Raw genomic sequence first — 19,737 nt, 5'->3', positions numbered from 1 at the left:
AAGGGCTGTTGAATTTTGTCAAATGCCTTCTCTGCGTCAATTGAGATAATCATGTGGTTTTTGTTTTTGGTTCTGTTTATGTGGTGAATTTTGTTTATAGACTTGTGTATGTTGAACCAGCCTTGCATCCCCTGGATGAATCCTACTTGATCATGATGAATAAGTTTTTTGATTTGCTGTTGCAATCGGCTTGCCAATATTTTATTGAAGATTTTTACATCTATGTTCATCATGGATATTGGCCTGAAGTTTTCTTTTCTTGTTGGGTCTCTGCCGGGTTTTGGTATCAGGATGATATTGGTCTCATAAAATGATTTGGGAAGGATTCCCTCTTTTTGGATTATTTGGAATAGTTTCAGAAGGAATGGTACCAGCTCCTCTTTGTGTGTCTGGTAGAATTCGGCAGTGAACCCATCTGGACCTGGGCTTTTTTTGTGTGGTAGGCTCTTAATTGCTGCCTCGACTTCTGCCCTTGTTATTGGTCTATTCATAGTTTCGGCTTTCTCCTGGTTTAGGATTGGGAGGACACAGGAGTCCAGGAATTTATCCATTTCTTCCAGGTTTACTAGTTTATGTGCATAGAGTTGTTTGTAATGTTCTCTGATGATGGTTTGAATTTCTGTGGAGTCTGTGGTGATTTCCCCTTTATCATTTTTTATTGCATCTATTTGGTTGTTCTCTCTTTTCTTTTTAATCAATCTGGCTAGTGGTCTGTCTATTTTGTTGATCTTTTCAAAAAACCAGCTCTTGGATTTATTGATTTTTTGAAGGGTTTTTCGTGTCTCTATCTCCTTCAGTTCAGCTCTGATCTTAGTTATTTCTTGTCTTCTGCTGGGTTTTGAGTTTTTTTGATCTTGCTCCTCTAGCTCTTTCACTTTTGACGATAGGGTGTCAATTTTGGATCTCTCAATTCTCCTCATATGGGCACTTATTGCTATATATTTTCCTCTAGAGACTGCTTTAAATGTGTCCCAGAGATTCTGGCATGTTGTGTCTTCGTTCTCATTGGTTTCAAAGAACTTCTTTATTTCTGCCTTCATTTCATTGTTTATCCAGTCAACATTCAAGAGCCAGTTGTTCAGTTTCCATAAAGCTGTGCGGTTCTGGGTTGGTTTCTGAATGCTGAGTTCTAACTTGATTGCACTATGGTCTGAGAGACTGTTTGTTATGATTTCAGTTGTTTTGCATTTGCTGAGGAGTGCTTTACTTCCAATTATGTGGTCAATTTTAGAGTAGGTGTGATGTGGTGCTGAGAAAAATGTATATTCTGTGGATTTGGGGTGGAGAGTTCTGTAAATGTCTACCAGCTTTGCTTGCTCCAGGTCTGAGTTCAAGCCCTGTTGATTTTCTGTCTGGTTGATCTGTCTAATATTGACAGTGGAGTGTTAAAGTCTCCCACTATTATTGTGTGGGAGTCTAAGTCTCTTTGTAAGTCATTAAGAACTTGCCTTATGTATCTGGGTGCTCCTGTATTGGTCCATATATGTTTAGGATCGTTAGCTCTTCTTGTTGTATCGATCCTTTTACCATTATGTGCTGGCCTTCTTTGTCTCTTTTGATCTTTGTTGCTTTAAAGTTTATTTTATCAGAGATGAGAATTGCAACTCCTGCTTTTTTTTGCTCTCCATTTGCTTGGTAAATCTTCCTCCATCCCTTTATTTTGAGCCTTTGTGTATCCTTGCATGTGAGATGGGTTTCCTGGATACAGCACACTGATGGGTTTTGGATTTTTATCCAATTTGCCAGTCTGTGTCTTTTGATTGGTGCATTTAGTCCATTTACATTTAGGGTTAATATTGTTATGTGTGAATTTGATACTGCCATTTTGATGCTAGCTGGCTGTTTTGCCCGTTAGTTGTTGTAGATTCTTCATTATGTTGATGCTCTTTAGCATTAGTGTGATTTTGGAATGGCTGGTACTGGTTGTTCCTTTCTATGTGTAGTGCCTCTTTCAGGAGCTCTTGTAAAGCAGGCCTGGTGGTCACAAAATCTCTGAGTACTTGCTTGTTCACAAAGGATTTTATTTTTCCTTCAGTTATGAAGCTCCGGTTGGCTGGATATGAAATTCTGGGTTGAAAGTTCTTTTCTTTAAGGATGTTGAATATTGCCCCCCCAGTCTCTTCTGGCTTGTAGTGTTTCTGCCGAGAGATCTGCTGTGAGTCTGATGGGTTTCCCTTCATTGATTGTTTTCTTTAGCTATCTTACTCTTTTTCCTCTATTGCAAGGGCCATATATCTCACATAAGGACTGCTTCTTCAGCCCAGTGTCTGGAATGAGCACTTCTCAACTTTCAGTGAGACTGATCAGGCAGAGCTGCCTAAATTAGGAGCTACTGCTAATGCATAAAGTCAAGTGACAAGTATATGGTTTTGGTTAAGTCACTGGGATTTGGAGGGATTATTGCTGCACTGAAGCTGCCTAAGGTGATTACCAACAATACATAACCCACAGATACATGTATAGCTTATTCCTTTTCCTCACAGCAGGCATAAAAACCCAATATGCCGTTGGTCAGGTAATTCTAATAAACTCAAACTGCAGAAAGAGGAGCAGAGTGTCAACAATTTCATGAGGGACCAAAGACTTATTTATTTAACATTCTTAGTAGTTTTTCTATTTATATGTAAGAACATGGCACCTACCCTCATGCTTACATTTTTTTAAAAATTTTACATCCTTTTTTAAATTATCAAAACAGTCACATTAAGGACACTTACATCACCAGGCTAAAATCAGGAAGGGTTTAAAAAGTAATTCCCCATTCGAATGAGGAATGAAAGTTCATTACCGATATTATGTGAAATCAGCCAAGAGAAAGCAGATCCCTTCTTTTCTGACACAGAGACGAAGCTATGAATCCTGGCAGTTACCATAGCAGAAGACAGCCTTTAACTATAAGAAAACACATCCTACAAAATGTGACTCCCATCGCCTGTGGAGATGACATTATTTTCTACAGTAAACTAAAACTAAGAATACAACGATGATGCCTGTTATTGTGGGACGTGTGTGACATGTTACACAGTTGAAGTGACATGTCACTCTCTCGCCCAGAGCATCAGTGGGGAAGGTGAGGAAAAGCAGATGGATCCAGTGATGATTTGTCATTTCACATTTTGACTCCATCTGCGGCCTCATTAAGGTGACAGAAATGTACTAGGAATAAGGCACCAAACACAAAGGTACAAAGGCCCAGAGGCCATCAGAATGGAAACCTGTAAAAGTGACATAGAATTCCTGGAGTAAAGAAGTGTCAACTCCAAAGAAATCATATATAATAATGCACTTTAAAAAATATCTTTGAAAAGGTAGTGAAAAATCAGAGTTCTATCTGGCATAATTAACTTGGTTCCTGAGTTTAAAGCCAGATAAAACCCTGTATCAAAAATGTTTTTATTCATGCTGTTCTATGCGAATAGCCCAGAAGGCTGTTGGTTTTTTAAAGGTATCAAAATGGTAACTCTTAGAATGTATAAAAAATTCACAGATCCTTTATCAGTCACAATATTTAATAGTGGTCTCCAAACTGTTCGATTAAATGGTTGTTGTTTAGAAAGAGTTAAATACCCAACTCTGGTGACGAAACCAGGAAAAGGAAATCCTAAAGCAGGATCCTAAAACCTGTCACTGTGCATTTTCCTATTCTTAGCAGTCGATGATGGAGATGGGAAAGGTGTGGTTGTGGGTTGTTTTTGAAGTAGCTAGCATCCAGACTGCGTCAATTCTGAATGGCTGCAAAGTACAGGGTGTTAATGGTATCAAGGCAGCTTTTTAGTCACTTTCAGTCATAGCATTGTTTTGTTCTGTTGTTGTTGTTTTTTTTGAGACAGAGCCTTGCTCTGTCATCCAGGCTAGAGTGCAGTGGCATGATCTCAGTTCACTGCAACCTCAACCTCCCAGGTTCAAGTGATTCTCCTGCCTCAGCCTCCTGAGTAGCTGGGATCACAGGCACCCACCACCATGCCCAGCTAATTTTTGTATTCTTCATAGAGACGGGGTTTCACCATGTTGGCCAGGCCGGTCTTGAACTCTTGACCTCATGATCCACCCACCTTGGCCTTCCAAAGTCCTGAGATTACAGGTGTGAGCCACAGTGCCTGGTCTTCAGTCATAGAATTGTGATGAGGGTTGGACTGCATTGGGTAGCTCAGCATTAGATTTGATGGATTAGAGGGCTGGTCTGGTGAGTTAACTGATTTGGGCTATAGCCCTTCTTGAACTGTCCAGTGGAAACCGAAGTTCCTGAGGGTTCCAGGGTTGGCCTGGGCTCCCTAAGAACATTAGAACCAGGGAAGGTATGGGCTGAGTCTGTGTGACCATTCGTCAGGCTTGCTCTCTGTTCCAGTTATCTGGCTGTGGAACAAACAAGCCTGAAACTTAGTGACTTACGATAGCATTTTGATTTTCTGGATTTATGGGGAAGTGCTTACTTGGGATGTATCATGCAGTATCAGTCTTATGTTAGTAGGGTCCAGAATCACCTGAAGACTTCTTCTCTCTCATATTTGGTGACCAAGTTTGGATGGCTTGAAAGCTGGGGCTGGTCGGGCACTTTCCACATGGCTGCTTGGGCTTCCTCATAGCAGGGCAGTCTCAGGATAGGCAGACTTTTTTTTTTTTGAGATGGAGTCTTGCTCTGTCACCCAGCCTGGAGTGCAGTGGCATGATCTCAGCTCAATGTAACCTCCACCTCCCAGGTTCAAGCATTTCTCCTGTTGCAGCCTCTTGACAGCTAGGGCTACAGGTACCTACCACCATGTCCAGCTAATTTTCGTATTTTCAGTAGAGCTGTGGTTTCACCATGTTGGTGAGTTGGGTCTCAGACACCTGACCTTAAGTGATCAGCCCTCGTCAGCCTCCCAAAGTGCTGGGATTACAGGCATGAGCCACCATGCCCGGCCAGGATAGACAGACTTTTAAATGGAGTCTGCCTTCTCCAGTAGCAAGAGTTCCAAGGGACAGGAAGTAGCAGCTGTCAGTGTCTTAAGACCGAGATCTGAAACTGACACAACATCGCTTTCACTTTTGGATAAAACAATCAGAGCCACGCATACTCAAGGGGAGGAGATAAGACCCTTAGGTCTTGGGGGACTTGAGTGTCAAAGTGTTTGTGGCCACCTTTAGTCCTCCACATTCTACAACCAGAACCAAAAAGCTTTGTTTTTTGTTGGCCATTATCCTAGTCTGACTGCATAATGAAATGTTTTGCATTTGCCTCATGCTTACATTTTATCTCACGTATAAAGAAATTACAGATTTCACAGTTGGAATGGCAACTTTTGCAGCCCTCCTTTCCCTGGTGTAGAGAGAAATTCTCTTCTGTTCTTCGAGAATCACAGTGGATACAGAAAATTAGAACTGTCTGCCTTTACTTGGCAGTATGACTTCATTCACAATAGTGTCAAATGAACCAAAACACATGCTAGGTTCACAACTCAACCAACCATCCTTTAATTTTCTTCTAGTTCCCAGTTTCTGGGTGAAGGTGACAACTGAGCCAGACTGTAAGGAATGAGCAGGATTTTGGCTGGTGAAACAGGAGGAGGACATTGAAGGTAGATGGTGCAGCTTAAACAAAGGCACAAAGTGTGCTGGAACATAAACAATTGAGGGTGGTTGTGGCAGAGGGTGGAGGAATGGCTACAGATAGGACTGACAGTGGGCTGAAGGCCATCCTCAGAGCCAGTGTCCTTGATTCTACCCCACAGAAAAACTCAAGAAACCACAGGTAAACACTTCTAAGTTTTATGGACCATAAATGTATATATTCCTGATTTTGAAATGGCTTCTCTTTAATACATTACTTTGCATAGCAGTTAAAAACATGGGCATTTTCAGCAGACAGCTCAATTTCATACTAGAGCCCTGCCATTGGTGTGCCCTATTCATCCTGGGTACATTGATTAACCTGCCTGACTGAGACTCTTCTGAATAATGGTGACAATAGTGATCATCATTCTTGTAAATGAGGATCATTGGCTATAAAGATGCACGTAAATTCTTGCCAAAATATTTGAGTCAAAAGTTAAAGGTCCAGAAATGGCACTTTCTGAAACTGTTATCACAATTGTTCAGAAATGAAAGCTTAGTCATATGCCCCCCAGAGATTTGACCACCTACACTACACCCCTTAGTTGTGCTGACATTCTAAACACTGCTTCTTATCTGTTCTAAAAGGTGCTTAAGGCAAAACCAGAGAGAGACATGACAATTCAGTGATTGATATGGACTAAATGGAGAACCACAGTTATGCCTCTCAGTGCCTGTCTCAGCTGAAACAGGGCTAAGCTCACACAGTTCAAAGCCAGCTCAAGGCATGACTTTCTTTGGTGACCACACCAGCTACAGGCATGGAGCACGGAACAAAGAGAATGTGCCTGGTGACTCCACCTCTGGAAGCTCTCTGGGAATTCAGGACTCTTGGCCACTATTAAGGCTTGGGGGTGGCCGGACATGGTGGCTCACACCTATACTCCCAGCACTTTGGGAGGCTGAAACAGACCAATCACCTGAGGTCAGGAGTTCAAGACCAATCTGACCAACATGGAGAAACCCCATCACTACTAAAAATACAAAAATGAGACAGGGGTGGTGGTGCACGCCTGTAATCCCAGCTACCTGGAAGACTGGGGCAGGAGAATTGCTTGAACCTGGGAGACAGAGGTTGTGGTGAGCCAAGATTGTGCCATTGCACTCTAGCCTGGGCAACAGAGCAAAACTCCATCTCAAAAAAAAAAAAAAAAGGCTCAGAGGACAGCTTAGATTTGAAAACTGTGGTGCTGCATTCACAGGCAACTTTTCTCCATGAAAATGTTATTTTTGCTTTATTTACTGAATTACTGGCCTCATTATTTTGGGGTATACTTGGGAGAGGAATTTCTGTCTTTCCCATGCTTAGATATGGTTCCTTTGTATATATGCCATTTGGTAGGGTTTCGAAGAAAGGAAGGAACGAAGGGAAAAAAAATGATGAGGATAAAACCACCAGTTGGTTTAGTTCTTTTTAAGTATTTTCTTAATTTCAGGTGAAAGTATTTGATAAATGGGTCTTTAAAACAATATTATTGTGCTGTGAGGACTTTGAGAGAGTGTTGTCACAGTCATCAGGAATGTCACTATCCAGGGTCATTTTCCCCTTTTCCCACAAAAATTAAAACATATGAGCACATGGCTTGAATGGATAGTAAACACTGGCATTTGTTTTGATTATCTCTCCAAAATCCAAACAGAGAAGCTACTTCTCTTATCAATCAAATATAAATAAAATATATTTGACTTAGTTTATGATATGGAATATCAATTTGAGTGTCCTAGCTGCTTTTCATTGCTGATGGGTTGAGTGTTCCCCTTAAATAACACAGTTCTATTGGGTGATACAAATTATTCTAGATAATGTTTTTTAAATAAAATTATTACAGCCATTAGTTCTCTCTCTTCCCCTCCCCCCTCACACCAGTCTCCTCCATTTTCCTCTGTCTCTTCTTCCTTTTTCCTTCCGTCTTCTTTCCCAAATTCTTGTGCTTATCTACCATTCATTCATTTAATCTACATTTACTAGCCCTGAAGGAAGCTTCCATACCTCCACCAAGATGGCGGAATAGGCACTGCTCTATAGCAGAGTTCCCATTGAGAGCAAAGCAGAAGGCAAGTGATCTCAGCATTTCCAACAGAGGTACCAGGTTCACCTCAATGCAACTGCTTGCACAGTAGGTGTAGCCCAAGGGGGGCAAACTGAGGCAGGGTGGGGCACTGCCTCACCTAGGAAGTACACCTGGCTGGAGGACCCCTCTCCTACCCAACAGAGGCCATTGGGGGACTTATCCAGCCACTCCTGCACTTCAGTTGAGATACTGCACTTCTCCCATGGTCTTTACATCCCGCACCAGGAGATTTTAGCTGGGCCAACAAGCGCTGTGGGTTACCAGCACAAATCTGAGAGGCCATTTCAGCCAGTGCCATGGGTTTTCAGCACAAATCTCAGTGGCTATTTTGGCTGGCACCTGGAATGCCTGCAAGACAGAGCCTCCTACTCCCCAGAAAAAAAGGAGAGCTGAAGGCAGGTAGCCAAGTGACCTGGTGTGGCAGGTCCCCCCACAACAAAGACCAGCAAACTGAAGTTTTCTGACATGTGAGTTTTGCAGTCAGCACAGCAGTTTGATCTCCACCTGGGAGGATGGAGCTTGGTGCGGGGAAGGGCATCCACTGATGCTGAGGCAGTTCTAACCTTACCTGTGTAAATAAAAGCTAAGTTTACACAGCATCTGGACTGAGCCCACAGCAGCTCAGCAGAGTCTCTACAGGCAGAATGTGACTAGACTCCCTCCTTGTTGAGCAGGACACCTCTGACAAAAAGGCAGCAGCACATCAGGGACTTACAAATAAAATTCCACCTTCCTGGGACAGAGCACCTGGGAAAGGGGTGGTTGTGAGTTCTGCTGCAGCAGACTTAGATGTCCCTGCCCAGCAGCTCTAAAGGGAGCAACGAAGCTCCCAGCACAACACTTGAGCTCAGATAAGAAACAGACTGACTCCTCAAGTGGCTTACTGACCCCAATATATCCAAAAAGAAACCTCATAGAGGAGAGCTCTGGCTGATATCTGGTGGGTACTATTCCAGGATGAAGCTACCAAAGGAAAGAACAGGAATCAATCCTTGCTATTCTGCAGTCCCCATGGGTGATTCCCAGGCAAACAGTCACCAGTGGACCTCCAGCAGTTCTGCAGCAGAGAGGCCTGTTAGAAGGAAAACTAAAAAAAAAAAAAAGAAAGAGAGAGAAAAAATATAGCTTCAACATCAATAGAAAGAATGTCCACTCAGAGATCCCATCCAAAAGTCACCAACTTCAAAGACCAAAGGTAGAAAAATCCAAGAAGGCTGGAAGAAACCAGCACAAAAAGGATGAAATCACCAAAGACCAGAACTCCTCTCCTCCTCCAAGGGATCACAACTCCTCACCAGCAAGGGAACAAGGCTTGATGGAGAATGAATTTGATGAATTGACAGATGCAGGCTTCAGAAGATAGATAATAACAAACTTATTTGAGCTAAAAAAACATGTTCTAAGCTAATGCAAGGAAACTAAAAACCTTGAAAAAAGGTTAGATGAAATGCTAACAAGAATAACCAGCTTAGAGAAGAACATAAATGGCTTGATGGGGCTGAAAAACACAGCACAAGAACATTGGGAGAAATGTCTTACATAGGTGATGGAGGGATGGAGGCAGCAAGCCACCATGGCATATGTGTACCTATGCAACAATCCTGCAAGATCTGCACATGCACTTCAGATCTTAATTAAAAACAAAAGAAACAAAAAAACCCTCCTGACCATAAGAAGGGAAATAATAGGAAAAGTGAAGAGAAATAGATCATGAACCCCAAGGATGCAGTTTGAGAATAGATTCTCCCTTACTTTCAGGGGAGTAACAATGTACAGTAATCTAAGTAAGGTTTATTCATCCCAACTAGGAGACTTCCTCTCTGGAAGCCAAATTTCCTGAGAGCCAAATTTCAACATGGGGTACTAATTCCCTGAATCTAGTCTTATAAAGAAAGTATTTCTAATCCTATGTTGGAAAGACATGGAAGAACAAGGGGCATAATTACTAAAATTTGAATTGGAATTTATTTCCTAATGAAGTATTATAAACAAACAATTTCGGGTAACTAGAGCTTAGTTTTACTGAGCTCTTCTAAGCATTATAGTATGTTACAAGATCATGAGTTGTCAAATTAGAATGAATAATTTAGTTCCTCTGACATAAGTGCTTCGGAAGATAGGAGAATGAATACATTTAATATTTATTGTCTTCATCTCTGAGATATGTGTAATCTTTATAAATATGAGTAACATACATGAAATATTATATAGAGAAATGTTACAGTACACGATTAAATGCTAAATTAAAAGTGATATAGAGGGGAACGATCCAAGATGACCGATCGCTAACATCCCGGGATTGCAGCTCTCAGGGAAGGCGCGGAAAACTAGAGGACGCCACACTTTCAGACAAAGTCTGGTCGCTCACGGAGCAGAAGATCCCCCAGTGGTGGAAACACACGAGTCACCAGCGCGACTCTCACGGTCGGCGCAGCGGTTCCGCCGGCACCTCGACGCGGCAGCGCTCAGCGCAGAGTAAACGGGACCGGTTCCCCTTCTAACTGAGGTTTGGAGCCCCAGGAAGGCAGAGTCACCTACTATGGAAACAAGAAGGAAGCCTGACAGGAGAATCCTGGGCAGAAAAGCACCATCAGTCTTAATGCCGCTGCTCTGGCCCTGGGAACTAACAACCTGGACGTCCACTCAAGAGACCTAATCTGAAAGTTGGTAATTTCAAAGACGACAGGAGGATAAATTTACAATGACGGGAAGAAACCAGCGTAAAAAAGCTGAGAATACTCAAAGTCAGAAAGCCTCTCTCTCTAAAGATGATCACAGTTCCACATCAACAATGGAACAAGGCTTGATGGAGAACGAGCGCCTCCTGATGACAGAATCACTCTTCAAGGAATGGATAATAACAAACTTCGGTGAGTTAAAAGAACATGTTGTAGCCCAACGTAAAGAAACTAGGAACTTTTGAAAAAAGGTTTGATGAAATCCTATTGAGAATAGACAACTTAGAGAGGAGTATGAGTGAATTAATGGAACTGAAGAATACAATACAGGAACTCCGAGAAGTATGCACAGGTTTAAACACTCGAATTGTTCAAGCAGAAGAAGAGATATCAGAGGTCAAAGTCCAACTTAATGAAATAAAACAAGAAGACAAGATTAGAGAACAAAGGATAAAAAGGAATGAGCAAAGTCTACAAGAAATGTGGGACTATGTGAAAAGACCAAATTTACGTTTGATAGGTGTACCTGAATGCGACGGAGAGAATGAATCCAAGCTGGAAAATACCCTTCAGGATATTATTCAGGAAAATTTTCCTAAACTAGCAAAGCAGGTCAACATTCAACCCCAGGTAATACAGAGAACACCACAAAGATATTCCTCAAGAAGAGCAACCCCAAGGCACATAATCGTTAGATTCACCAGGGTTGAAACGAAGGAGAGGATACTAAGGGCAGCCAGAGAGAAAGGTCAGATTACCCACAAAGGCAAGCCTATCAGACTTACAGCAGATCTCTCGGCAGAAGCTCTACAGGCCAGAAGAGAGTGGGGGCCAATATTCAACATCCTCAAAGAACAGAACCTTCAGCCCAGAATTTCATATCCAGCCAAACTAAGCTTCACAACTGAAGGAAAAATAAAATCTTTTATGAACAAGCAAGAACTCAGAGATTTTATTACCACCAGGCCTGCTTTACAAGAGCTTCTGAAAGAAGCATTACACACAGAAAGAAACAACCAGTATTAGCCTTTCTAAAAATACACCAAAAAGTAAAGAGCACCAACGTAAAGAAGAATTTACACCAACGAATGGATAAAACAGCCAGTCAACATCAAATGGCAGTAACCCTAAATTTAAATTGACTGAATTCCCAATCAAAAGACACAGCCAAAACCCAATGGCATGTTACATCCAGACCTGTTTCACATGCAAGGATACACAAAGCCTCAAAACAAAGGGATGGAGAAAGATTTACCAACCAAATGGAGAGCAAAAATAAATAATAAATAAATAAAAAGCAGGAGTTGCAATCCTTGTATCGGATAAAATAGATTTTAAAGCAACAAAGATATAGTGGTAAAAGGATCAATGCAACAACAAGAGCTAACGATCCTAGCACCCAGATAGGAGACTTAGATTCAATGAGACAGAAAATTAATAAGGATATCAAGGACTCGAACTCAGATCCAGAACAAGTAAACTTAATAAATATTTATAGAGCTCTCCACTTCAAATACACAAAATATACATTCTTGTCAATACCACATCACACCTACCCATTAGTTTAAATGAAACATTGATTGGCCATTATTAATACCCAATTTTTTTCAAAATAAAGCAATATTTCCATTTACTTTCCCTCTTTCTCTTCCTCTTTCTTCCTCTCCTTTACTTATTTTTTTTTTCTTTCCTTCTCTCAAAAAAAAAGAAGTCAACTTGTAAACCTCTAGATCCAGGTCGGCAATGTCTCTTACAATGCTTGATTTCCTTTCTTCCCTTCCCTCCCTCCCTCCCGCCCTCCCCGCTTCCTCCCTTCCTTCCTCCCTACCGTCCTTCCTTCCTGCCTTCCTCCCCCTCCAAAAAAAAAAAAAAAAAAGTGATATAGAAGACAAATACTATGAGTCTTTACCTAAATATATATTTTATTCAAATTTGAATATGGTTAAAGTATGTTATATAATCTCCTGTTAAACTGAAACATTTGATGGCAATCTAATTATATGAATATCATCAGTTCATTGTTAAAAAAAAGGAAAAAAGAGAAACAAAAACTGGCAAATGAAAAATCTGACAACTACTGGATCTACTCTGTGTATTTTTATGTGTTGTGTGAGATGTTTATAAATTAAAAAGCTCTCTAATTGGCTTTAAAATAATGAATGCTTAAATCAAATTAATTTTTTCAGAAAAATAAAAACTGTAATACCTTTTAGTTCACATGACTTTAGTAATATTGAGAAATAAAGACAGTTTTAAAGTTTATTGGTAAAATAAAGACATTAGCTCTAAATTAGGCAAGTCAGATATTAGGTTTAAAATGCTTAAAAGTAAGAAACTGCTTCTTTTGACTTTTAAGATTTGTTCAACTTACCTGCTTTGGAGTCATTAGATTCTAGGTAAGGTCTGGGAACATGTGGAGTTAGCTGTGCCCCCTGGCTATGCTTGAAAAAGTCAGACTTTATCTGTACTTCTGTTTGGTGTCCTTGGCTCCATACCTAGTACAAAATTAAAATCACTTACCTGCCAGGTGTTTCACCAAAAAAAAAAAAAAAATGGCCAAGAGTTAACATTGTAACATGTAATTGAGACTACAGAAAAAAGTTTTACATGGAAGCTTTGTGGAAAAAGTAAACTGTGCTTTCAGTAAAACATTATAAGGCATTAGAATGTAAATTTTTGCTTAGTTCAGGTTAAAAATTATTTTGACTTAGAACATAGCTAAAGGTTTGAGCAAGTTGTGGAAGGTTTGGGAAACAGTCATCTTGTAAAAGAAACACTGTACATGAACACATTGGCTAAATTAAAGGAGCATTGTTCAGTTTTTCCACAAATTGAACATTGGAATAAAAACACAACAGGATTTTCTTAGAGCACTAATTTTGCTTTAATACAAATTTGTAAAAGGTTATCAAAAGCTTATAAGAATTTCAACTTATAGTCAAACTGAGGAAGACTGGATGAATCCATCTTTTAAGGTTTTATTAAAAATTGGAGCTGACATTAATAGTACACTAATGCAAGAGTAAAATTTGGCTTTCTCTCTTGAATAAGATTTTAATGTAATATTAAAGAATAATAAAAGATTTCTGTCTCTCCTCAAATAAACTACAGGAAAAAGAAGGGAAAGACACATATTGCTTGAAAAGCTAAGCCTTCTATCAATGAGTAAAAGCTTTTGCCTTAAAACATTTTTTGAGTTACCATTTTGGCTAAATGAATGACTTACTGTGACCTGGCATTCCATTTTATATCAAGTGTCTTAAGCCTTTAATATATTTATGTCAATGTTAACATATTTGATAGGCTTCCCAAAACCCACTTTCATCTTCAAAAGTAAGTCTTTTTGACTTCTAAATTTGGGATGCAACAGAGGGTACTGAATAATCCAAAAGAAAAGTATATGGGATTATTTGACATGTTGTTATATGAGAAGCACCATCAAAATAAAAAATATTTTACCTTCTTCAGATTATATTATAATAAATGTGAATATATATTTGAAAATTGTATGACATTCCTAAAATTCTAATATGTCTAAATATATGCTATCAATTATATTGTTTCCATGATAAATTGTAGACCACAGAAATGAACAGATTTTTTTGTCAATCGTGTAACTATAACTATTTAACATTATTTCCACAGTTAACTGCTTAATACTGATTGATGCAGTTTCTGAAAACTTCACAAGCACAAAATGTCCTAGAATATGGTATCTTTTAGGAGGTTCCTGAAAGAATGCAAAGACCCTGAAAAAGAGCTCTTGAATACAGATTTCTGCAAACTTTAGAATCACATCATTTGTCAAATAATCCCATATACTTTAAGGACTGTGTAAGATTTCCTGGAATTTTAATGAAAAGACTTACTTGTTTTTAAAACTCCTATACAAGTAGAAGAAAAATTAACTGAATACCAAGAAAACATTTTGTCAGACTGATATTCTAAATCAGCCAATACTGAAATTGTTTATATATACAATTTGAATGAACTCCATGGTCTAAGTCAAGTTACCTAGGACAACTTATCAGTTACGACTACTGTGAACCTAAATTGGAAAAACAACTGGTAGCTAAGGGGATATAAGTTCAATGTTAAGCATGCACTCATGGAGCATTAAGACAGCTGCCTTGTTCTTCTTGTGTCCATACTTAACGTTCTTCTTAAAAAAGAACTACAAACCACTGCTCAAAGAAATAAGAGAAGTCACAAACAAATTTTAAAAATCCATGCTCATGGATAGGGAGAATCAATATTATAAAAATGGCCACATTGTTCAAAGTAATTTATAGATTCAATGCTATCCCCATCAGGCTACCATTAACTTTCTTCACAGAATTGGCAAAAACTACCTTTAATTTCATATGGGATGTAAAAAGAGCCCGCATGGCCAAGAAAAGAACAACGCTGGAGACATCAGGCTATCTGACTTCAAACTATACTACCAGCCTACAGTAACCAAAGCAGCATGGTACTGGAACTAAAACAGATATATACACCAATGGAACAGGACAGAGGCCTCAAAAATAATGCCACACATCTACAACCATCTGATCTTTGACATACCAGACCAAAACAACAACAACAAAAAAACAATGAGTAATGGATTTAATAAATGGTGTTGGGAAAACTGGCTAGCCATATGCAGAAAACTGAAACTGGACCCCTTACTTACACCTTATAAAAAAATTAACACAAGATGGATTAAAGACTAAGACAGAAGACATAAAATTATAAAAACCCGAGAAAAAAACCTAGGCAATACCATTCAGAACATAGGCATGGGCAAAGACTTCATGACTAAAACACCAAAAGTAATGGCAACAAATGTCAAAATTGACAAATGAGATCTAATTAAACTAAAAAGCTTCTGCACAGAAAAGAAAGTCAAACAAAACAAAACTGTCATTAGCGTGAATGGCCAACCCACAGAATGTGAGATAATTTTTGCAATCTATCCATCTGACAAAAGGCTAATACGCAGAATCTACAAAGAACTTAAATTTACAAGAAAAAAACCAACTCCATCAAAAAGTAGGCAAATAATATATACAGACACTCCTCAAAAGAAGACATTTATGAAACCAGCAAACATATAATGAAAAGCTCATCATCACTTGTCATTTTAGAAAAACAATCACTAAAAAATCAGAAAAGAACAGATGCTGGAGAAGATGTAGAGATATAGGAACTCTTTTACACTGTTGGTGGGAGTGTAAATTAGTTCAACCATTGTGGAAGACAGTGTGGTGATTCCTCAAGGATATAGAAATCGAAATGCCATTGGACCCAGCAATCCCAACACTGGGTATATACCCAAAGGATTATAAATCATTCTAACACAAAGACATATGCACACGTATGTTTACTGTGGCACTGTTCACAATAGCAAAAACCTGGAACCAACCCAAATGCCCATCAATAATAAACTGGATAAAGAAAACGTGGCACATATACACCATGGAATATTATACAGCTATTAAAAAGGATGAGTTCATGTCCTTCTCAGGGACATGGATGAAGCTAGAAACCATCATTCTCAGCAAACTGACAGAACAGAAAACCAAACACCACATGTTCTCACTCATAAGTGAGAGTTGAACAATGAGAGTACATGGACACAGGGAGGGGAACATCACAAACTGGGACCTGTCAGGGTTGGGCCTAGGGGAGGGATAGCATTAGGAGAAATACCTAAGATAGATCATAAGTTGATGGGTGCAACAAGCCCCCATTGGTACGTGTATACCTGTGTAACAAACATGCACGCTCTGCACATGTACCACAGAATTTAAGGTATAATAATAACAAAAAAAAGAAATCTGCTTTAATTATAAAGTGCTTAAAGAAAATCCTTTTGAATCTCTTACTACCACATCATAGCTGGGACAAACTGCTGATATTTTAAAAGTAACAAATACCAAACCAGAAAGGACTAGAGTTGGGAACCAAACTTAGGTTGTCGTAGGGAACAGGGTAGAATCTTAGGATTGGAAGGCCACCACTGCTTTTTCAGTTTGGCCTTGGCTGGCAAAAGATGGCCTTATATGAACAGAAACTCTTAGGTTAAAAAAAAAAAAAGGAATTTCTGCTAACTAGAAAATACCTACTTGGCAGCTACAAGAGTTTTAGCCAATTCAGATGACTTGCTTCCCAAAATTTGGAACAGTCCCTTGGATTTGACCAAGTCAGAAAGATATGGTGATACTTGATGGAAGAAAAGTGAAATAACAACAAAATTCCAAACATAAATAAATAAAAAAGTTAAGCAAAATAAACAAATGCACAATAAATATGACTACTAAGTGTCATAATGGTAAGGAGAAGTTAAAACCAACTGGTTGGTAATCTTAACTTTTAGTCATTAAGAAAAAATTTTAAGACAAATCTTTAAGTTAGCCACTTACCTGGAAATCAGGCTCAGGCTGATGACTGTTCTCTACCATCTTAGAAGCAGGAAAATATTCACACTCACCTTTCCTGTCAGAAGCAAGCTGAAACTCAAGAAAAGAAGTGCCTGCTCTCCATCATCATGGAAGCAGGAGAACTTGTCTTTCTCACCAGAAATGAGTAAAACTTCACAAAAGGAGCTGTAAAGCAAAATCAACCTTAGCTCTCAACCAAATTTTGGGAGATCAGGGACTCTCCGGAGGGCAGAAGCTCCCAAACCTCAGCAAATTATCTATCCTATTGGTTTGAACAATAAGGATAGCCCAGGTTGGTATCAAGCAATAATAACATTTATCAAAGGTCAGGGCCACATTTGTAATCTCTCTCTCTCTCTCTCTCTCTCTCTGTCTATATTTTTTTTTTTTTTTTTTTTTTTTTTTTTTTTTTGAGACAGAGTCTCGTTCCGTTGCCAGGAGCTAGGCTGGAGTGCAGTGCGGCGATCTCAGCTCACTGCAATCTCCTCCTCCTCGGTTCAAGCAATTCTCCTGCCTCAGCCTCCCGGGTAGCTAGAACTACAGGCAGATGCCACCACGCCCAGCTAATTTTTTTTTTTTTTTTTTGGTCTTTCTGGTAGACACGGGGTTTCACCATGTTGGCCAGGATGGTCTCGATCTCTTGAGACCTCGTGATCTGCCTCCCAAAGTGCTGGGATTACAGGCTTGAGCCACCACGCCCCTTCTCTTTTTATCTTTACTGGTATAGTCTGTTTTGTCAGAAACTAGGATTGCAACACCTCCTTTTTTCTGTTTTCCATTTGCTTGAAAGATTTTTCTCCAATCATTTTAAGCCTATGTGCGGGATTGCATGTGAGATGGTCTCTTAAAGACAGCATACTCAAATGGTCTTGGTTCTTTATCCAGCTTGCCCTGCTATGTTTTTCAGTTGGAGCATTTAGTCCATTTACATTTAAGGTTAGTGATATATGTATGGATTTGGTCCTGCCATCACGCTGTTAACTGATAATTTTGCAGACTTGTGTATGTGGTTGGTTTTTTAGCATCACTGGTCTGTGTAATTCAGTGCATTTTTATAGTGGCTGGTGATGATCTTTTCTTTCCGTATTAAGTGTTACTTTCAGGAGCTCTTGTAAGGTAGATCTGCTGGTAATGAATTCCCTCAGCATTTGCTTGCCTGAAAACGATCTTATTTCTCCTTCACTTATGACACTTAGTTTTGCTGGACTTGAAATTCTGGGTTGAAATTTTTTTCTTTAAGCAGTTGAATATTTCTTCTGGCTTGTAGGGTTTCAGCTGAGCGGTCCACTGTTAGTCTGATGGGATTCCCCTTGTAGGCAACCTTGTCTTTCCCCCTAGCTGCCTTTGACAATTTTTCTTTCATTTTGACCTTGGAGAACCTGATGATTATGTGTCTTAGGGATGTTCTTCTCGTGGCATAGCTGAATCTCTGGATTTCCTGAATTTCAATGTTAGTCTGTCTGGCTGGGTTGGGGAAATTCTCATGAATGAAATTCTGAAATATGTTTTCCAAGTTGGTTCCATTTTTGTCATCCTTTCAGGTACAGTAATAAGGCATACATTTCATCTTTTTACATAGTCCTTTATTGCTCAAAGGTTTTGGTCATTCCTTTTCATTCTTTTCCCCATTCTTACCTCTTTTCTTTCAGAAAGCCAATTTTCAAGCTCTGAGACTCTTTCCCCTGTTTGGTCCTTTCTACTAGGTGGTCTTGCACATGAGATGAAGCTGCTCTGACCTCAGCACTCCTTAGTCTGCTTGCCTCTCCCAGGACCCCAGCCTGGCCACACCTGCTTACAGGGCACCCTTCTGTGCCCACACATACTACAAGAATTTTCATAATGCAATCACACACAATTACCATGCGGCTGCATTATAAAATTTTTGTAGTGTGCTTTTCAGCTCTATCACGTCAGTTTGTTCTTTTTTTTCTTTAATTGTACTTTAGGTTCTAGGGTACATGTGCAGATCATGCAGGATTGTTGCATAGGTACACACACGGTAATGTGGTTTGCTGCTTCCATCCCGTCACATACATATGGCATTTCTCCCCATGTTATCCCTCCCTGACCTCCCCACCCCCTTGCCGTCCCTCTCTTGGCCACCCCCAAACAGACCCCAGTGTGTGATGCTCCCCTCCCTGTGTCCATGTGTTCTCATTGTTCAACATCCACCTATGAGTGAGAACATGCAGTGTTTGATTTTCTGTTCTTCTGTCAGTTTGCCAAGAATGATGGTTTCCAAATTCATCCATATCCCTACAAAGGACACGAACTCATCATTTTTTATGGCTGCATAGTATTCCATGGTGTATATGTGCCATGTTTTCCTTGCCCAGTCTATCAGCGATGGGCATTTGGGTTGGTTCCAGGTCTTTGCTATTGTAAACAGTGCCACTATGAACATACGTGTGCATGTGTCTTTATAATAGAATGATTTATAATCCTTTGTGTATATACCCAGTAATGGGATTGCTGGGTCAAAAGGAATTTCAATTTCTAGGTCCTTGAGGAAGCACCACACTATCTTCCACAGTGGTTCAACTAGCCTACACTCCTAGCAACAGTGTAAAAGTGTTCCTATTTCTCCACATGCTCTCTGGCATCTGTTATTTCCAGATTTTTTAATGATCACCATTCTAACTGGCATGAGATGGTATCTCAATGTAGTTTTGATTTGCATTTCTCTAATGACCAGTGATGATGAGAGTTTTTTCATATGTTTCTTGGCCTCATATATATCTTCTTTTCAAAAGTGTCTGTTCATATCCTTTGCCCACTTTGGGATGTGTTTGTTTTTTTCTTGTAAATCTGTTTTAGTTCTTTGTAGATTCTGGATATTAGCCCTTTGTCAGATGGGTAGATTGCAAAAATTTTTTCCCATTCTCTTGGTTGCTGGTTCACTCTAATGATGGCTTCTTTTGCTGTCCAGAAGCTCTGGAGATTAATTAGGTCTCATTTGTCACTTCTGGCTTT

The 19,737-nt window shown here is 39.6% G+C and overlaps 1 pseudogene across 1 annotated transcript in view; it reads right to left on the bottom strand.

Moving 5' to 3' along the window:
• Window positions 1-12,584: 12,584 nt before the first annotated feature.
• The window catches only part of LOC118154524 (segment polarity protein dishevelled homolog DVL-1 pseudogene), a 31,918-nt pseudogene continuing 24,765 nt past the window's right edge, over window positions 12,585-19,737 (bottom strand). The window contains exon 3 of the transcript XR_013518834.1: window positions 12,585-19,737. This exon is cut by the window's right edge and continues 19,151 nt beyond it. The product of XR_013518834.1 is annotated as a segment polarity protein dishevelled homolog DVL-1 pseudogene (transcript).

Source organism: Callithrix jacchus, chromosome 6, assembly GCF_049354715.1.
Source record: "Callithrix jacchus isolate 240 chromosome 6, calJac240_pri, whole genome shotgun sequence".
Lineage (NCBI taxonomy): Eukaryota > Metazoa > Chordata > Mammalia > Primates > Cebidae > Callithrix > Callithrix jacchus.
Note: the sequence above shows the minus strand (reverse complement) of the source record. Positions and strands in the feature narration are given on the sequence as shown.